The following is a 22,285-nucleotide window of genomic DNA, read 5'->3' as shown; positions in this document are numbered from 1 at the left end:
ACAAAACTTCATGTATGAAAAAGCAAACCAAATATCGGTTAGAATATTCAAGTTAAAGTCAGTTAGGCTTATATTTTCCAACCCAGATAAGCATGTGTCTCAGCTGCAAAGTTAAGGCCAGGTAGAGCTGAAGCTGAAAATGAAGAAGAATGTAAACAGTGCAGTATTTCTCACTGAAAATAAAGGTTCATCTACTATTTCCACTCTAGTTAAGCATCCCACACAGAGTCTGCATAAAATATTCCAATTACAGCTGTCATATTAACATGATAATATGGCTAGAGGTGTATTTAAAAGATTACAGATTCAAGATAAAGAAGTTCATTTTAGACATAACAGTTATTTCCACAACGTGGCCATTCACAAATATCTATTTTTAAAATAGTTTGAAAATGGCGAGGAACATGTGATAAGAACTTATACGTTGAATCTGGTGAGCATTTACCGGGAGCTAGATCTACATTTCACATGAATCCCTAAATATTATAATTAGACTTAGTGCCCTTGATCTCAGCAGTCTTAAAGTTCAGTCACATTCATCTACAGTCACATTTGTTGTCTTAAATCCATGTTATTACCATGGTCTCAGGACTTCTGAGACATGATGCCATAAGATCTTTAGATGCTTTTTAAATGTGAGTTCAGTGAAGAAAAAGAGAGATGAATTCAAGGATCAGCATATAAATAATGTAATTATTTTGTAAACTTTTTTGGAATTAATTTGTAAAACTTTATGAACATATGCAATTTTGCTTTTGATTTATATTTAATATTAATTGGATTGATTTTAAGAAAAATAATTCATTAGCTGGATATCTTTAATAGCTGGTAGCTAATTTTTATTAGTATTTTTTGGTGTAAACTGAAATATTAAATCCGTCTGTTTTCCTCTGTAGGGTAGAAATTCCTGAAATTACATTTTTTTAAAATCAATTTTCCTATATGATTTAAATTTTAATGAAAACCTGCACACTTACAGTAATTAAAAAACAAACAAACAAACAAACAAAACCAACCAAAACCAAACACCACAAAATCACAAAACCAAACACCAACCAACAGGAAGCAAAGCTGAACTCTGATTATTCTTCCACAAATAATTGTAGTAATCTAAATATAAATTAATACCGTGAAATTCCACCAATGAAGTAATGCTGTACAGATTTTTAGCGGTTTGGAAAACCATACCTTTCCATGTAGCACCTTTCAAAATTTGCTCTTAATGAACTGGTGAGACCTCTGCATAAATTACTATGGAAACAGTGTAAACAAGTCTGGTTTATGGCATACTCTTCTGAAAGTACATATAATTATATCCCGTGTATTTGTGAGTTGATATTTGAGAACTTGTCCGGAGAAGTAGTATATAATTTATTTCACAATAACCAAATATGCTAGATATATAAGATTTTACATTCCTTCCTACTTAATGACGTAGTAAATTAGAATTTGGGTCCATATATCCCTAGAGTTCAATTAAACCAGATGTTTGAAAAACAGATAGTAAAATAATTTTAATTGAGCAACATTCAAGAACATTTTCCAAATAAACCATGAGGCAATTTATCTAAGCCTCTGTGCACTGCATACTAAACTTTTTCTTTTTGTTCAACATTGTTGCCTTGAAAATAGTTTGGATGCAGTGTATATTTTCATTATATGAAATATAAGGAAGCCTACAAAGTTGCATTCTGTTAATGCTGAGAGGAGCAGGTTTTCATAGTTCAATATATCTATTATCTTTGCACTATACGAGGATTTTATCTGACCATGCATATGTTTTATGGTTTTTATTACGACTATTTGGAATTACCTGAAACTACTGTATACAACATTTATAAGTTTCTTTAAATAGTGATGCAGTTAAAGAAGCAACTGTATTCAGAAGACTATAAATGAAAGATATGCCTTCTTTATATACAAAGTTCAATAACTTTTTTATTTCCTCTTCCCCCCCCCCCCCCCCCAATATACTTGCTTCTGGTAACTTAATGTATGTTTCCACAGATTCCTGTGTGAATCAGTCTGCGACCTTTCCTCTGCATTAATAAGCATCTCAATTGCATGTGAAATGTTGCACTGCATTAGCATGAAGGTATGATCAATAAATGACCAATTCAGTCAACATTTGGAGAGACCCTGCAGAAGGCAAGGTCATGCCTGATGAGAATACAACAGCAAAAGTGTCACCAGGCAATTTGCAGTGATTTGGCAATAATTAGGATATTGCTTTTATTTAGACACAAGTCTTAAACAAGGCAGCTGTGCTAGTAAACAATTTGACTAATGTAAACACCACAGGTCTGAAAAGTACTGTTGATCAATCCCTTTCAAATAAAACAGTCAAATTTTCACCTGAAGAATCTAATGACAACTTCATCATTCCTCATGATATCCACTTTATTCAAGTAGTACTCATTTTTACTTTCACTAATTTGGACAGTCATTGTTCTATCCATGATGAATATAAATTACAGTTTAATTTGCAGTATTACAATTCCAAATTATATTAAAAAAATATACCACAGAGGAAGTAAAAGTGTAACCTTTGCAAGCCTATCATTCTAGAAGATGAGTGCATTTACTTCTTCTATAATGCCTTTGATATGGAAGAACTTAAGAGAAATGAAGATTCATCATTTTGTGAAGTCAGGAAGCATAGTAAGAAGAAAACGGAAAGTGCAGAGTCCTTTGGATTTTTCACACCTCCATCAATATAACCATTTCTGCTCTTTCAGCTGCCTGCTATCAGAAAAGTGGAAAAACTTCAAAGAGCTCAGGTGCTTCTCCTGGATTGTCTTTCTCCCTCTTTATACCTGCAAAAAAACTGGTTTCCGAACACCCAGTTTCCATAATTTGGGGCTGCTACTTCTGAGAAATAAAGCCTCTGTCTTGCATCTTTGAAGTCCAGAAAACATCTAACGCAAAGTCTAATTCTCATAAACATCGGTTTGTACAGAAATAGTCTTCTTTCATCGGAAGAAGTCTACGTAATTTTGAAAGGATACGGTTTTGCCCCAGTTAAATGTTTGTTTAAAGTTTAACAGGATAATAATCACCACAAGGTCTGAGCACCAAATCTAAGTCCAACTGCCTATTTTTCTTCCAGAAACTATAATTCAATTATTTAGCAAATCAGATTTTATGCAGTCTGCTTCTTCACAAAGTAGTCACAAAGAGCAGGACAATAGTGGACTTACACTGGAAAACACCATACACCACACGTGAGCTTTGGCTCTCCAGGCAAAGGTACAATTTCACTTGGCTTCACACATTAAAGTCAAAAGGAAGCACTGCACAGCGTGCCTAGCATTCTGCAATTTATGATATTCTCTGACCACAGCCAAGCAGGACTGCAATGGTCTTTCCCATGCTGAGTCATGCAGATGCAGACACATTCCCTGAAAGCCATCAGTAACCACAGATCTCATGTAGTAAGCTGTCTGGTACATCTCAGAAATAATATGATTTTATTTAATTACAAAAGAACTTTTTTTTTTTTTTTTTTCACTTGTTACAACACTGGTGGCAGCAATTTTGTGTACCTTAGAGGCAAAAAACCACAAGTGTTCTGTCCATGATAGTTCAGAGCATCAATCTGAAGGACACCAGTTACACACTCTTACTTCTCTCTCTTTCCCGGAGTTAAACAACAAATACTAGAGAAAAAATATAGCTCACCACATCAGTTACATGTAACCATCTTCCTTTCATATATGTCCTCCTTGCTGAATGTAATCATATACCTTTGATACAACTATATACAAAGTTTCAAAGTAAATATTTGACTTGTGTTGTCCAGCTGATAGCAGAGCAAACCTGTCTACTTGCATGAGAAAAGCCAAAAGTTTGCCCTCTCCCCCCTTTTTTTGTCTTACGCAAACGTTTGCACAAAACTAAGCAAAAAGGATGAAAGCAACTTATGAACATATTTAGAAAGCTGCTGCATCCATATAATTGTAATACAGTAACTGTGGCTTCCTGCTATAAATGAAAAAGATAAAAAGTTGCCTTATTTTACTTGGAAAGGTACTGTTCATTGCTTTAATACAGACACTTTGACTTTTCTCACCGTAGGAAACATGCATTTTGGTTCCTAACTCAAACACCTGCACGAGAAGAAAAACAGCTTTTTTTATCTTATGCTTTTCTGCTTGTAGCTAGACTAATTTTAGGGGTTTAGATTTATAAAAATGAATTCTCAGCAGGCATAACAAATTCACAAACCAGAACACACTGTGTTAAACAGGGGTCCAAAAGAATCTAGATCCATTTTCAAAGAAACCAGAGCACAATCTATGACCTTCTTGGACCATTGCAGGGTAAGTTTTGTTGTAGAGCAAGATCACTGTGGTCACCAAATCAGTGGCAAGGATGCAGCTGAGCGTTTATGAAAGGCTTGCTGCCAGATAGGCTGCCAGCCCAGAGCCCTCCTTAGACGTGGGGTTTGTCCCTGCTGGTGCCTTTTGCTCCATGCAGTCTTTACTCATGTGAGTGGCCTCAACAAACACTGCGGTTAAGATTATTTGTAGCACTCCATCAGTGCATGGCTAGTACTGGAATTAGTTTACGCTGAAACAAACAAACAAACAGCTGAAACTGTGTAAACCCTATTTATACTTAGTAAGAATATTTTCTGCTTTCTTAGAAAAATAGAAATGAATATTAAATATAATTCAGTGTTTAAAACCCATTAAAAGGAAAATATTAAACCATCTGGGTCACTGTAATTCAATCTTAGTCTCAAGGAAAGGGAACTATATTTAAATTTAAAAAGGCAATCCCAGTACAATTAATTCAAATATATATGAGTAAAGTTGCAACAATTTATAAGATTATTAGTATGAATAAAGGTAATCTACTTTAAAAAAAATTAATCAATGACGAAGTAAATTTTTTTAGACTTGCAAGCTCCAGTCATAGAAAGTCCTGCATGGAAAGAAGGAACATGGATGGAAGAGGGAGTCTTCCCCCTTTTTGTTGGATATTTCTTCACATTTGTGTCAGTCTTTATGTACCTCCACTCCTGTGCTGTACTATGCTATTGCCTTTACAAGTGTGAAGGGTTAGCGCTACTTGCTAGTGTGAATTTTCTTTCAAGATTATACAAGTTTGCAGTGGAAATCCATAGTGAAAAGCTGGCAAATTATCTTGCCCAAACCTAGGAGAAAAATAAATCTCTGCTGCTTTTTTGGGTTTTTTTGTTTGTTTGTTTGTTTTTTGTTTGTTTGTTTTTTCCCCCAAAAGACAAATACCAAGCAAGTTTTGAAGAACTTAATGTACGAATAATTTCTGTTGTAGGAATGTAAAACTGGGTATCCAGTGCTTCCAAGTATACAATATTTGTACAAATATTCATTTCATCTTAATTTTCTCTTAGAGTGAGATTCTCCAGCTCTTCTAAAATCATTAATATTAATTATGGAGAAATTATAAAATTTTAAGCTAACAGATTTAATTCTGCACTTGACATAAACTTAGAGAATCACAGATTTGGTTACTGAGACTCAACTGAGAAACAGTAACTTGTTAAATTCTGGTAACGTGGTCATTCGGAACACTTCATTCCCACATTAAGGTTCCTCTGCAAGTCAGTAGGAAACACAGGAAACAGAACCACTGAAAAAGAAGTAGCCTGTTTTTCAGTTGTTCTTCCTTCTGCATTTATCTCCACACTGTCTTCACTTTTTTCCCTGCAATCTATCACTATTTTTTTCCCCTCTTCTCTGGCCCAAATTTTAAAATATTAATATATTATCCATGTTTTAATTACTGAATTTATTTAAAATTATTAAACTTGAATGAGAAAATATTTTTTTCTTTACATCTTGAGAGGCCACAGCTACAAAAAGCAGATGCCTCACTCAAGAAATTTCTAATGAGGGTGTGTAATCAGTAATTTTCTCCCTTTCAGTTATTTAGCTTTCTTTAAACCTGTATTAACGTAAATTTTTTGTTTGCTTGTTCTTGTCCAAAATGGGTAGCCACTACCCTTATGAATATACCTCAGGTCTTGATTCAGTCATATCCTAACTTTAAACAAGTCTGACCAAGTTAGGAGCAACTATTTGCTTAAAGTTTAAAGGACTGAAATAATAATCATGAATCTTTACTTAAGGAAGCCTTTGGGAAAACAAAAGCACCACAGCCCAATCCTCTGTTTTTAATGTCTACTTGTAACTCTGCTGTTCTCCATTAACAGCTTTAAAACTGTATCCTGTTGATGATTTCATTAAATAAAATTTAAATACATCATTTGTTTTACCAAGAATCACACCTTTGTTAAGTAACAATCCTCTTTTCCATCCACACATATGGCTCCATTCAGACCTGCAAGAAATGTAGGACTTGATTTTCCATTTTCATGTTTCATGGCTTGATCCAGTAAGAGCTGGACATAGACAAGTCCTGTACTTAGACATGTCATAGCTTTAATTTTGCCCTAGCTATTGCAATATTTTCTAAAAATTACTTGATATTGTGCCCCCAAATCACCATACTAGGCATTCTGGAAAAGCTGACGCAAGAATTTGCACAGACCGTATTTGAAAGCAACATGTGGACAGAAGGTCTAAGGCAGAGCGGGGTTATTTTCTCTCTACTCATGAGTTAAGAGCTCTGACTGAAATCGATGTGGCGAGTGTCATTGAAACACACTGGTGTGAGAGCCTGTAGGCTTTGGGCATGTCCTCAGGCACTCTGGGGCTTTCTATCCAGCTTCATGACAGAATGTGCTAACAGAACAAATCAAATAATCACCAGACTCTGCAATGTGCTGAATTATCTCTATTCTACTGGCCTCTCTGGATTTATTCCTATTAGACATGTGTAGTAAGTGACCCTAAAGTCTTGCTCTAAACTGAAATGTATTATTTCAGTCATATCAAATATATTACTATTTTCTCCCATAAGTTCTCTTACATTAGTTGATACAGAGGTTTAAAGCTTGTTACACTATCTGATATATTTAAAATTCTTAGGTACTATAGAAAGTAAACTAAATATTTACTAATTCCCAGTGAAAAATTAAAAAAAGTAATTAATTTAACAAGTGCACTGAGTATCAAATATTTTTTGTATTTTTGTAGCAGAGCCTGTAGTGAAACATTCACGAGGGCTACAAATATAGGTGACAGAGGGTACAGTGACCCAAAGAGTTCCAAAGCTAGACTGCAGCAGACTGAAACCAGAAGTGGGGCTGTCACATATACATTTCATTAAAATCTGAATTTCTGTTTTTTATTTCATCAGTTAAAATAATAATTAAAAAAAAAAAAAATTAAAAAAAGATTCCACAAACAGAAAGTTCTAAAATATCACCTGTCTTGGGGAAAAAAAAAAAAAAAAAAAAAAAAAAAAAAGAATTATGTATAAAGCAGATGGACTTTGAGTCTACAAGAAATTGAAAATTTATAGGTGAAACTAAGAGATGAAAGATTTAAAGGACATTCACGTTAAACATCTGTTCAGCACATGTTTTAGGAAAAAAGATAGGCTGGAGGGTTTTTTTTCCCAATGGAGTCAAATACAATGTTACACCATAGAAACTACACACAGGAACTTTATGTTAATGGGGTAGATTTCAATTCCTTTTTCTCTAGTGAAAGATTTAAAGATAATAATTTCATGTTTTTATAACTATAAGGTTTTACAAATTCTATTAATAAAATAATGGAATAACTTATGAAACTGTCACATTATTAGTTGTATTTGAAAAGAGGTAAGTTACAATCAAATCGTAGGTGGCAAAGGAATGCTCTCATTCCTAAAGTGACATCTTTTCAATATACATCCTTTCTGTTGAAAACTACTTAAGTTTTATTTCAGTTTTGTAGAAAAATATTTGAAAATAATATAATTATCATATATATTAACTTATTAATTAATCCTATATTAATATTGTGCATAGACAAAGCATAAAAGTTCAATAATAGGGATGTTATTAGTGACAATATTTTATAGGTATCAATGAAAATGTCACATGTTGAAATTCATACATGTTCCCTGTCAAAAGGGGATAAATAATTTTTATTTAATTTATTTTATTTAATGTTATATACTAACATTATTATATAAACATTATATTACTGAAAGTACCTGTTTTGAGAGATTTTATTTTTAGGTAACAGAACACTGATCTGGTTCTATTTTCATGAGCTACTTGGAGCTACATATGTAGCCATACAAGTATATACACAGCCACCCACCCCCTAACAGACGTGCAATTAATATAAGCTCATTGGCAACAGGAGGTTATGGTTTAGTAAGTGAATAGGTTTAGAATCATGTACCAAATATCCAATCTGTACCTACATAAATGTTCTGTAAAGATAAACTAATCTAAATAACACTTGTTTTGATGTAACAGTAATTGTCATATTGCAGATTTTTGTGTCCTGTGAGTCCTAGGAGGTCATCCTCTCTGCCTTCATGGCAGTTCTTTCCTTGCCTGCTCGTCAACTGCAGTAAGTGGCACAGAGATGGAAAAAACTTTACCATGATCCGTCACTGCACAAGACATCCTTCTCTCCATCATCACCCAGTTCTGAAAGAGCAGATTATTTCTGTCTCTTCTGTCATCCTGGTGAAAACTGTTTTTCTTTTTCTTACCTTTGTAAATTTTTTCCTCCACTAACAATTTCTGAAATATTAAATTTTACTGGGTTTTGTAGCCCTCCCTTACCCCTTTTCTCTAGTAACTGATTGTACGTACAACATAAATGGCATTGTTGAGATCAACAATAACAGGAAAGCATACCAATGCATCAAACAAACAGCACTGAACTCTAGACCATATGCACAGAGAACCAGGACTAGCTTCACATTTTGGAATGACAAAAACTTCAGTGTTCTGCTTGAAAGTTTACTACATGTGATGCCAAAATGGCACAGAGTAACTGGTCAGAGAAGAATTTTGTCTTTAAGCAGCAAAGGTATTTATTTCATGCAACGCTGGGGAGCTAGCCGATTTGCACCAGACAAACTAGCTCCAAAGTTTTCAGTGAAAAGTTAGGTATTTTATACAGTTTTCATGAAAGGTTAAACATCTTTACATACATACTCATTTGATTTTGACACCTAATCATTCCATTCACAATAGGTGGGATCTAGATGGAGTAGACCTTTCAATTTTCTTTATTCAACCATTTCCTGACTTGATGGTCTCCTTATCTCCTTCAGGTGCCCACCTTATCTTTTCTAACTATTCAGAGTACATTCCTTTCTCAACACAAACAGAGCATAACCCAGAGCATTGTACCAAACTCATCCTGACTAATCTTTTTATTTTAAGACCTTGTTCTGTTTCACATGAAAAGCAAGCTTTCCAACAATTACTCTAGATATTACTATTTGGCGGCATGAACATCCTTCATAAGGACTTCTGGGAGCAGCTCTCCAGGGTGACTGGCCTGGAGTTCATTTAGCGACTGAACCCCTCTCCAACAGTGGCCAAAGAAAAGGTTCAGAGAAAATCACAAGGCTTCCATAACATGTAACTGTAATAAGTATAACATAAGCCCTTCCAGCTGTGGAAAACATACCCCAAACAGAAATATCTTCCTTACCTTTATTAGTTATCTGGTTGCTGAAGCACAATTTGTCTTATGCTGAATACGTACTCCCCACCATCCTTCCCAAACATCCATTTGTTGTTACTGATTCAGTTTTACTTTTAGAGTAGAAGTACTAGGGCAGATTATGTGTTTTGGCTTAGGATAAAACAGCCACCAAACATTAACAAGTTAGCACCGGGTTCTATCCTGTTTCAGTGCCTGAAATAGTACCAGCCAGAAAAAGATAAGACCCTATTTACATTTATGCATTTTTGATGTAAAATTAGCACCTCACTGTTTTATTCTTTCTGCATTGTAGTGTGGTTTTAAAAATTTATGAGACTGAAGTGGAGGCATATCTGTAACATTTATGGTATAGTTTTTTGGTTTTTTTTTTTAAATGTATTATGTATTAGCTTTATGTATGTATTATATATTAGCTTCCATTACTAACATAGTAATAGAATTAAATCTCCCTGTTGCAATGAGCTTTTGTAGTGTTACATGTACAATTCATTTGTAAAAACCTAGCCTAGTCTGTAACAAAAGCAATGAAATAAAATGCCTTTCCACATTAAATATTACCTAATTCACTAGTCTAGTTGCACATTTTAATTATGAATCTAATGAACTGTAAATGTGACATCAGAATTCTTGTCTAATACCAAGAATTTGGATTTAATTAAAAAATAAAATTATACTAAGCAGATATGTTTAACGATTATAGTGCAATTAAAATATGCAATCAAGCTTGTATAAAATACATAAATTTAGGATATATTTACACAATGTTCTCTTTGTTTAACTAGAAACTAAACTAGTTTCTAACATTGTACTAGAAAACGCTGAGAAGCTCTTCTAATGCACCGTAGGTAAACTTTTCTATGACAACTATGCTACAACATCCCGACTGATGTTTCCATGAGCAAAGCACATTCCAGTTTGAACTTCTAATTGCACACATCATGGCAGTCCATTTTTTTTCACATTTTAACATGTCCTCTTACCTTTATCTTTTTCACATTTAACATCTCCCTCATAACCTATTCAGAATTGATCGACAGTTCAATTTGGGCTGAATTTACACTATATAGGAGGAGAGACTTTGTACCATAAATACTGGGGGAAGCAGGAGCAAAAAAAAGAAATTATTGCCTTGGACCAATTTAAGGAGTTTTTGCATTGGCAAAAAAAAGCAAATTTGGTTGAAATAGAAGACCATATGGGTTAGGCACTTACTGTAGGCAAGGAGAGTTTGACATCATTTAATCAGGATTTGGGTTTTCTTTCTTCTCTTGAGCTCTTGGTCAGAATAGTGTTTTCAGACATTTCTACTAAAAAATGCCAAAGCTACCCTGGAGATGTAAGGGACAGATCAAACAGTAACATTTCAATGAACAGAAGATAGATTTTCACACACATTCTATAGAGACTGTATATAACCTCTAGCAGTGCAAATCACGATTTCATCTCTGTCTTCCTTTTGAGTTCTTTGAAAAAGGACCTTTTTTAACAGTCCACAGTCCCTAGACATATGATCACCACAGTCTTTAAAAAAAGTAGTCAAGATCATCATTGTCGGAACGAAAAGCTGATTAATATACAGTCAGCTACCTCAACCAACATGTAGAAAAACCACTCGCATTGTACTGCACAATAATAAAAAAAAAACCAAAACCAACACAAAAAAACCCCAACATAAAAATAATCCTTTCTGTTTAGATCAAATATCTTAAAGTATGAAAAATGTTGGTCAAATCTCTGAAGTTGCCAACTTACGTGAAACTCAAAGCACCTATCTTAGTGGGAAATTAACTCACAGTTGCCTAGGTTTTGGTAACCTTTACAATATTCAGCCAAATATAGGGGGATTTATGAAAATTCTGTGTCCTACACCAATGCAAAACTTGGTTTATTCACCCTTTCTTTATTAAAAAAAATCTCTGCAACCAAAGGTGCATACTTATATAGATTTGTACAATCACTTTGGGAACAGTACGATTTTTTTTGTGCCACATGCCACTGGGAGCACACATTTGCTTTCTGGAAACACGCAGGGGATTGAACCTTGATAAATTAGAGATGCATAAACTTTGTAATACTTTTCATATCCCAATATCTGTAATAGGGAAAATACAGAAAGTTTATAATTTATGCATATTTTGGGAAAACACTTGGAAGAACTCTCATGAGAACCCTGAATGACTAGAGAGACATGTCAGTAGTTATATTTCTAAAAGTTACAAAAAGGAGAAGTTCATTTTGAGAAACAAGCAAAATTCTCTCATATTTCAAAAGTGTTGTTACAAAACATTAAGCTCAAGGGAGTAAAAATTGATTCTTGTGAAGTTATTAGGTTGTGTAGAAGTTGGATTAAATGTATTCTGAGAAAGTTAACTGTATTTATGATACAATTATTTAAATATATGTGTCATAAGATGCATGTGCCCTTTGGTTCCTTGTTTCTTCAAATAAAGCAAGGGATTGTGTAATTTTTCAGAACCGCTGGGTGCCTCAATAAAGCAAAGATGCACTCGCAAGCAACCTTACTTAGCTTACAAAATGTATATGTATAATGACGCCTGAAGACATATAGTGTCTGGTCTAAAAGGAAAGGAACCATATTTGTGGTACAGCTGGAACAGTAACTTCCTTAGAAGAAAATAATTTGGGTAGGCAGCGCAGTTTATTACAGAAAGGAAAAGGAATCTTGGACTGTATAGCTTTAATGTTGCTGTAGACACTGAGTATACAAGGGTAATTTTTTAAGGAGACTAACCACATTCTTGTGCCATATTTTTTCTAGACTTCCTTTACTCAGTCTGTGAAATGCAAGTAATTATAGCTCTATTGTTTTGCAGCATGTAATCCACAATGAATTATGCTCTCAGTGGTTTTATTTTTCATTTGCGTTACTTTGTATGTCCATAATTGACAGGACATTTATGTGAATATTTTCATAACCCAGGACACTGAATCTTCTTTACATAATGGACATGACGGTTTTGTGAGAAAATGTTCTCTTTAATACAGAAAGCATCATGGCACTTCATATTTTGATTCAAAGAAAGGTCCCTTTTTCTGAATCTTTTACATTCCTCATTTAACAAAACCTTCCGATATCTGTCTGAACCCATAAGCCTACGGAGCAGCTAATAGCCTTATCAATGTTTTGCCCAGATCTAACCAAAGCCATGTGTTATTGAGACTAGGCCTATAAGAGCTGAAGCACTAGCAGTTCTGAACTAGACAACTTGACTTTTTTTTTAAATGATATGATAACCCTACTGATACAAGTGCTTTGTTTTGTTGAGGAAAGTCCTTTCAGCTCTGTTAGCAAATTGCCCTGGAAGGCACTTTAAAGACAAGCATATAGTAGCACCTAGCGAGGGCAGATGAGGGTACAGTGTAACCCGTCACCGAGAAGCAGAAAGGAGAAAAAGTCAGTTCAGCAAATTCTTGAAGAATCAAAGTGAAACAACTTAATCGAGAACTAAGCTAATTCTCTAAATATAGTTTACTACACAAGGTTGAGGGAAGAAATTAGACCATAAATAAAACAAGATAAAATAGTAAATTAAACACACAGATTGAAGAAAATTAAAATTATGGGGGGAAAAATTGATTATAATAATATAACTTCAAATTTCACAAATGTAAAAAAATTCCTAGTGCTTCTGTAAGGACCATGTTCCAAATTAGAAGGTATAGTAAAATCTGTCGTTTCAATACGTTGTTCCCTACCTAGTGTCAGTAAATACAGATGCAATAACTCATAGCTTTGGTTTAAACAATGTATACAGATAGGATGAAAAATATAAATGACATTAAAAAATACAAAAAAAAGCTATTTAGCTATTTTATTCCTAATGTATTATACTTATTTCTGAATTTGTTAACTTTTGTACTGGAAATAATTAAAAAAAAACAAACAAACAAACAACAACAAAAACCCACCAAAACCAAATTCGTAGTTTAAAAGAGAAAAAGTATTTTTCTTCCTTTCAACCACACTTTTGGATTTTCGCTTTGACAAAGAAAAATGCGATAGCAACATGAAGAAGATACAAGGCTTTAGGTCAGAAGAAAATGTAATTTTTTTAGGGTCAAATCCATTTGAAATTACAGTAACCTTGCCTGGATTATTTTTTTTTTCTTGTTAAGAATTTTATAAGTTGGTTTTCCTTTTTGTATTATTGCAGAACATACATATTCATCTATAACCTTTTTTTTAAAAAAAAATATATGTATATAAATCCTTTTATGAAGCTATTTGAGTCAGTCAAAAATACCAATTAAAATTGTAAGCTGTGTGTGGTTTTTTTCAGTGTCTTTAAGTAAATATCATAGGTTCAGACATAATAGTGTGGGGGACAACTGACCACAAAGTGTGATCCACTGAAAGACACAGAATTTCATGGCCTGGATTCTATATTGACTCTTTCTTCTCTCCAGGACTAAAAAGTACATTATTTTATCATTAACTAAGTGTTTAAATAAAAAAAAATAAAATCATAAATTCTTTTAAAATCTGGTCCTTTGACTTCAAAACTATTTAAATGCTTTTAAAGTAAAACTCTCCAACTGCATTTAGGAAATGTTTTTCAATCCATTCACATTCAAATTCTTTCTTCCGTTTTTATAACAGATTAGAAGAATATTCATTTCATGTCTGCCATATACTTCTGTAAAAAGCCAGATATGATTTCAGACTCAGGTTTTAGAGATGGCTGCCTTTCTCTACTGATTATTTTATCTAACCATTTTAGCAACGTAAAGATCAGATTGTGGCCGCCAGAGCAATAAATAGCATGGAACTAGAAATACTCAGTCTTCTTTGTTAAAAGATATCTGATCAACTCATGGCTTTTTACTGCATATGTTCAAAATCGTGGCTCACAGATTCACATAAATATTATCAGAACTCAGAAAGAAAAGTGAAAAATGTCACATAAACTCCTTAAAAAAGAAGAACCAGTGTAAAAGGCATTAATATGAATCTGCATTCTCTAAATGTAAGTCAAACACAGAAATATCTCCTAACACGTTTTATGTAATGTGGGAGCCCGATTAACATCATTTTTTTTTTTTACTTTTATTGTAATGTTAGCTCTAAGATTTATTTTTTTTTAAAAAAGGTTAAAATATAAGCTGTTCTGTTCCTTTTTCCTGCAACAGCTTGTAATATACATTTTGTGATACAAGATAAATTGCCACAGAGAACATAATTCTGAGAAGCTTTTTCCAGCTGAAAGGGTAATAAGATCAACAACTTGGCAGTTATCAACAAATCTGGAAGGGGAAAATGCCCTTTTTTGTAGATTACAACTGGAGAATGGAGGGAGAAAAAAGTGCATCCCTGGAGTGATTCCCAAAGCTGGGACAGGTGGTCACACAGCTCATGGGCTACAAGAGGCCCCTCTGGAGTTGCAACCACCCCAGAGGGGCCATTTCATTCTCAGCATCTAACAAGAACAGCAGCGATTTCCTTTCATGGCTGCCGGTGAAAACAATGAGCTGAAATAAAATCAGGAAACACAGGTGGGCAGGTTAGAAAAACGAAGAGTTAAAATGCCAGTCTTCTATGTCCAGGCAGTAAAAGAAGCAAAATATAATAATCCCAAATGTCAAGAAATTTTATGTCCTCATGGCCCCAGTTCTGTCCCTAGACAGAGCTGAGGAACCACTAATTTCACTAAGTCATCACTGGCATAGCTGAGAGCAAAGTGCGCTCCTTTGCCTTTTTTTTTTTTTTTTTTTTTTTTCTCTCCTCCTAGAGAAAAATTACTTTGATACATAACTAATTAAAGTGCACAGGGCGCTCTTTGGGTAAGTCTTGAAATGGTGGGAGATAACTGGAGACCTGTTCTCTTTGCATGCGGGATAATAGAACTTCCTAGCATTTACTTAAAGCAATAATGAACTCTTTGATCTCTTTAATCACATAATCCAGAGAAAATGATTCTTGACCACTCAAAGAACAAATTCCAAATGATTAATAGTCAACTGCAAAAGACTTGTTTTAACCTGATTTGCCCTAGAGACACCGTGCTTTTAGCTTAGAAAGTTGTTTCAACAAAAAAAATTCAATTCATTTTCATTTTAATTTGTTCTGTTTCTTTTTCATTAGCTGGCTGCTTGATTTTTATAGTACTAAAAGTGATTTCAACAGAGCTTTAACTGAAAACTTAAACAATTGTGATCAACTCTTTCAACTGGACTTTAAGCAAATTATGCTTTTCTAATTTTTATATATATATTTTATTTTTTTTATCCAGTTATCCAAAGCAAGTAATACACCATGTAGACTTAAAGGAACGGATTTGAAACTATAATTATATACTAAGGCTTTAGAAGTGGAAAGCAGTGACCCAGCAGTAGTATTTAGATTGAAATTGTATTTGAGGAAGCACAGCCCCATAGCCTTGTTCCTAACAGAGGGAAATGTCAAAAATATAATGTCTGTTGGAAGCAGTAATGGCAGCGGTTGATGCAGAGTGAAAACAGAAAAAGACCTTTCAGTTGAAGAGTAGCAAGGGCAAGTCTTTCCTTTGTCTATGGCTCAAGCCAGTCAAATTTTGCACTGTAAGATCAGTAAATTACACTAATTCACAGACATGGCTTCAAGTTTTCACATTATTTCTCTGTCTCCCACCTTTAGTCAAAAATGACCTTTCAGTACTGTCTGCTTCTGCAGTATGTGGGGACGTCTCCTCTTACCAGTCCAGGTGAATTCTGAAAATAAAATGTCAATTCCATCTCAGAGTAACTAGGCTTCAGGCTTTTCTTTAATTTGTTACCAAAAGGTAAAGAAACACATAAATATATTTTAATGGAAATAAAATTGTATGGAATTGGAACAGATGTTGAAATGGGTACCTTCAGGTAAGTAAAACCAGTCAACAATTTCATGAGCTCATTACTTTATATAAGTATAAAAAATAACATGCTTTGCTTTCTCCTTCCCCATCCCCCTTCATATTTTGGAAAGAAACAGAAAAGAAAAAAAAGTCAAGTAAAAGTCCTGAAATTGCCTGAACTCATGAAACATAAACTTCTGTTTTCCAGCATCAAAGCTACAGGTAATTTAATGAGTGCAGTACAAATGCTGAAAGACCAGAGCCTTTAAGGGTCTTTTTGGGTTAGAATACATACCAGAAGGCATGAAAATTAATTTGGTGAAATACATATAATAAAAGGATCTGTTGTTGTGGAGTTCAAAAGCATGCCAGGCTCCTAGCAAGACTTGGTGCGCTGCTGCTAAAGCACGGATGTAACCAGTAAAAGCTGCAGAGACTAACTTAAGTCTCACAGCATGAGTTCAGTGGTCCAAACTACTTGGCTTCGTGAGAGGAAACTCAAAAGCTGGGTAACTGAAAGCAGTGCACCTGTGGAGTAACACTGAAATAGAACTGAAATATACTGAAATAACAGTAAAGTTTTTTCCCTTTAATAGCCAGAGGAGGGACTTGAATCTGGGCTTCCACATTCCAGAACTGTACCCTAACATTAGCACAAGTCCATTTTCTCTCACTAATCAGCCATGAGCAGACAAAACCGTCTACATTGCACAGATGGGCAGTTAATTTCTTTCCATTGTGTTAGCAATACTCTCCATGATGTGGTAGCAGCTGTGATGAGAATGGTAGATGTCCCCAGTCTATGCTTCATTTAGCTCCTGGATTTCAAAGGCATTGCCCTGTGTCAAGAGTGAAAAGTCCTTTTCAGCACTGAAGTGTGATCTTCTGAAGCACTGTTAAACGTCAATAATTTTTGGATTTCTGTCTTTTGTATTCTATTTTTCCCTCCCTTCTAACATCAGAATAGGATCTGTTGATTTTTAGAACTCATCATAAGCTCTGTTTGCTATGATACTTCTCTTTAAAAAGGAATTTAAGAAAAATAATTAAAGAAATAGCAGTGGAAAAGGGTTAGGCTGCAAAGATGGCAGAGCATACGTTTCAGCATTAGAACTGTGGCTGGCACAGATCCAACACTGTGAAGATCTAAGTCTAATCTCTGTCTTGCTAGAAGCATATGTAAAATCCCAAGTAAAGACTGATTCCTCTGAGCATTATACTTATACAATCCCAAGGAAACATGTTTGCATAATAAAGGTGTTCAGCTAAACATAAGATGGTAGAATTAAACTATGGGAAAATGCATTAGTTTAAAAAATGCCATTTATGAGGCTAAATTCCTTGAGTCCTCCTTCATCTTATTTTATAGTAAAAATTTCCTTCATTTATTGTTGCAAAAGGAATGTTCTATTATTTCTTCTTATCCTAATAAGCCTTGCCTGTGTTTCTGTGCAAGTTCTTTGGAAGGGGCGCTTCTGCTTCTCTGGGCTGTCCTATGACCTTGGGAGCTGCTGGCTAGACCTCGGTGCCTTGAGTAATGAGTTGGGCAGTTAAGTGCCCCCTGACTGTGTTAACAGCCCCTGCTCGGCAGGGCAGAGAATGGCACTGTCCGTACCAGACCTGTCAGCTAAGCCTCAGCACCCTGAGTGATGAGTTGGGCAGTTAGGCACCCCTTGGCTGCACCAGTAACTCCTGCTCGACTGAGGCAGAGAGTGATGCTGCCTGTGCTGGAACTCCTGTTGACTGGTCAAAGCATGGAAGAAGAATGGAAATAATCAGTTATTCCCTGACAAGCCCAGAATGTTCACAGCAGAACATAGCTCAAGTGGCAACCAAGTGAACAATATATTTTTCCTGGAATTCTTGAGAAAGTCACCAGCTCAGGTTGCAGTCAGGGTGGAAATTTGCTAATGACTAAAGCAAATCATCTCACAGCCTTATAAACAGTGGTCCTAAAGTCAGGCCCTTTGAGCTCTCCTGGACTGCAGCGGGCTGCAGCCCGCATCTCCCTCTGGGTGGGACACCGCTCAGTGCTCGCAAACCAGTAAGTTTGAGATGCCAAGGCAACCATGACAACAGAGTCTGAGCTGATACCACTACTCCTCAGGGCTCAACCTTTTGCTCGTTGAGGAATGAAAAGGCATTGGACATATTTTACTGAACTCAAATGCAAACTTTTAGTAGGTATACCTTCATTGTAGTATATTGCAAACTTGAAGTAATTAAGTTAACAATGTAATTTTGTGATTTAATACAATTTATTTGCTGCTGAAAGCCTATGCAATGTGAATAAACTTTCCCTTCTCTCCCCCTCTTCCCTATAGATCTAATCTGTCATCCAGTCTGAGACTAGGAATAGATTAAGAGTTTAGAAAGCAAGGGGGTCTATTCCGAACCTCATGACTCAATGGTAGAACTCCCTTTAGCCTTTATACTTCCCTAGATCTAATTCACTGTTCAAATCTGAGACTAGGGGTAGATCCAGCCATGCCTAAACTCTGCAAGCATTTGGAAAGCAAAGGGGTCTATTCTAAACCTTGTGACTCAGTGGAAGGTTCCCCCTTATCTTTTACCCCACTTGCTATATCTCTTTCTCTTTCAGATATAAACCGTTGACCGTCTGAGACCAAGATTGGATCCAGCCACCCCTAAACTCTGTGAGAGTTTTGAAAGCAAGGGGGTCTACTCCAAATCTCGTGACTCAGTGGGAGAATAATCTTCTTCACACTTTTATACCTTTGATCTTTATAAACTGTTTCTAGCTCTATTCTGATTTTATGTCAACTTGATTTATCTCTGTGCATTTACTTGCATTTACTCCATGTAATAAGTAATAGAGTGAATCTTGCCATCAAATCTTGTGTAGTCACATTTCCATATATTCATATTAAATCTATTTCACTTAAACTTTTTGCTGGTAATTCTTTAAGTGACCTGACCTACCACTCCTTTCACAAAAGGAAGCTATGAGTTACTTGTTTACCAAAAGGAGTAGTATGTTAATAAATGTTGCTTATCTTAATTGCACTTGGCTTTTGTTCATAAGGTCTGTGCAGACATCAAACTGTATTTACCATAAAAGGATATTGATTTTTTTTTTTTTTTCGGTGCTGTAAGCCCTTACCAGAGTCTAAATACAGAACTGCACTGCAACCATTAACTGGATGGCTTCTTATATCTAGGGAATAGGCAAGTAAAAAAAATGATTTTTTTATTGGTAGAATTAAGAAAGTAATGCCCTGGAAGTAAAATGACAGTGCCGTGGTACATAGGTTAGGAACGTCATTCCAGTCAGTTGCCCTGTAGATAGCCTCCCCGCAGTCCTGGTTTAAACACTAGCAATATATTGCCCTACTTTAAATACAGAAAGCTATTATCACAGCTGGAAAAACTTAAAGTGTATTTTCAAATGGAAGATTAGAAACCTCCTATTTTGTATTTGAGAGAAATTATTCAAATTAAAAAATATGAAATTACACAATGAAAATACATTTGATAAGGATAGGGACAGAGTCTTAAGGGAAAATGATTAACATAAAAGGGTTTCCAGCTCTGAATCAACAATTTCAAAAACAAACCAGCTGAGCTTTTATGTTACTCTAATCTTTATAAATCTAATTTCAATCTTACAAAGAACTTCCCAGTGTTTGGCATATTTTAACGAGGTAAGCTAAAGAATGAAAATCTCATTAAGACAAAGGAGTAAGCATATAGCCCTAGAGCCATAAACTTTTGTTTAGATGTCCAGGAAAGATACTTCTGCCTTTAATATATTCCTGCCCCAAGGAAACTTTCTTCTAATTAGGCACCTAAAGACCAAATGGATTTTTAAATTACAACATACCCTGGCTCCCATGAACAGCTTTTGTCACTGAGTGTAGCATCAGGACGTGGAGCTCTCTCAGCCACGAGGACATGCAAAAGCATAAAACATGTCCTAGCTACAAGTATGAATCTTCCTCATTGATACTAAGTATCGCAGGGTTTGGAACTAATTTTGGTGTTGAAATAGAACTTAATCTGAGCCTAGTTCTTATCGCTTAAAAATTATGAAAATACTTGTTTTCTTCTTATTTGTGACTTTTTTGTCAGGTTTCTAGAACAAGAAATTTTAAGTGCTGTTGGAGGACACTTCTGAAGTATCTCATTTAAGCTCTTACCCAACTTCACTCCACCCTCAGGTTTTAGGAAAATAAAATTTTAATCCCGTAGCCACCTCTACAAACATGTTCTTCTAGAATGTATTGACAGGAAATGTGAAATCATGTTATCCTTTTTTTGAAAAATAAAATGTAACTGTTCAAAGTAAAAATGAATATAACAAAATATATATGGAAATGCTCATACAGATTTTTATTGCTTAGGCTGTTAGTCACGATACAATGCATGGCTATGTCTGCACTGGGAATTGGTTAGGCTTTTATCTTGAAGTGGTTGATCTTAAGTAAGTGTTCTGCCTTAGTTCAGTAAAACTCATTAGGTGCAAAGCAAAATCTGTTCTGTACAGGCTTAGTTCTACTTTAACTAAAGAAAGCAGACTTTCTCACTTCTGTAAGTGAAAGCAAAAAAAAACCCACAACAACCCACTTTAAATTAGTGTTAAAGCCATAGCTTTTTGAATTATTTTTAGGTCTTTTGTTATGTATGTGAGGCAAAATGGGTTTTAACAAAGACATATACTGGCCATCCAGATCATGGATGACCTCTTGGATTCTAACCAGCCATCATCCTTGCTATGAAAACTTGATATTTTATCATGATAACTTTAAACGACTTTCATAACAGCCCCAAAGCCGTCATCAGATCTATCAACACCTTCCAGCACTGTTTCCCATATTTTGTCCAGCATTTGCACCCATTCTTTCTAAACGTCTCACTAATAATTTAAGCTTTATCTAAATTGTACTCTTTTTTTTTTTTTTTTTTTATAAGAGTCTCTCCAGTTCAACAGTGCTACAAATTTAGTAAGCCAATAGAATCATACCTTCACCTTTGTCAAAAACCTTGTCCACTTGCCTTCTCGAAGTTTCAGGGCACAATCTAGCGGCTTGTGTATAAACCAGCAAAAAACAGCATTCAACCAACAGCAACTACAAAACAAAAATATAATTATGTCTATGCACTGCTCTTTATTGTGTCCTGCACTCTGAGATCAAAATAACCTGTCTTATTATCATCCTATTATATGGTGAATAAATTTTTGGAGCATGGTGTTACTATATGAGTATCATAAATCATATATCTCTGTCTGGGATCATGCCCAGATATTCCCAGGAAACCCTTGTTCTTGTGAGACAGTGTGGCATGTAATGTTGGTCACCCTGAAACTAAAAGTGATTAGGCAAGAAATTTCCTGAATAAACTGCATATACATGTGAATAAAACTGTGGCATCACATTATTCTTCTGAGCAGAAGGTAATACGGGTCTACTAGTGTCCTTAAACAATATTCCTTTCTAAAATGTCATCATGCAACTAGGACACAATCTGCACTATAAGGAGGACTCTGTAATTTTACTTTAGCTGTTTAGGGCTCTCACTGCTGTATCCTGAGGTAAGAGCTAAGTGAAACCAGGTATCTCATTTGTTTGACATAGGAAACTCACCAAGGAGTGAAGTCACAGGAGAATTCATGCCTTTTACTGGCTTAATATGCGTTCTATAGAATATCTCAACAGTGAAGATTGATTATTATATTTTGTTCATAAGTATGGAAGTTTCATAACTCATAGGCATTACAAGTGCCTTCAGAGTTGGATAGTTATTAAGGTCAGTCATGAGAAAAAAAATATAATCACTTTTTACTGGTGAAATATTAAATTTATTTTATGATAAATATTTTTTATTGATTACCATTCCAAGAATAGCAAG

Source organism: Falco rusticolus, chromosome 13 (genome assembly GCF_015220075.1).
Source record: "Falco rusticolus isolate bFalRus1 chromosome 13, bFalRus1.pri, whole genome shotgun sequence".
NCBI lineage: Eukaryota > Metazoa > Chordata > Aves > Falconiformes > Falconidae > Falco > Falco rusticolus.
The sequence above is the reverse complement of the archived record's forward strand: the minus strand, read 5'-3'. Positions refer to the sequence as shown.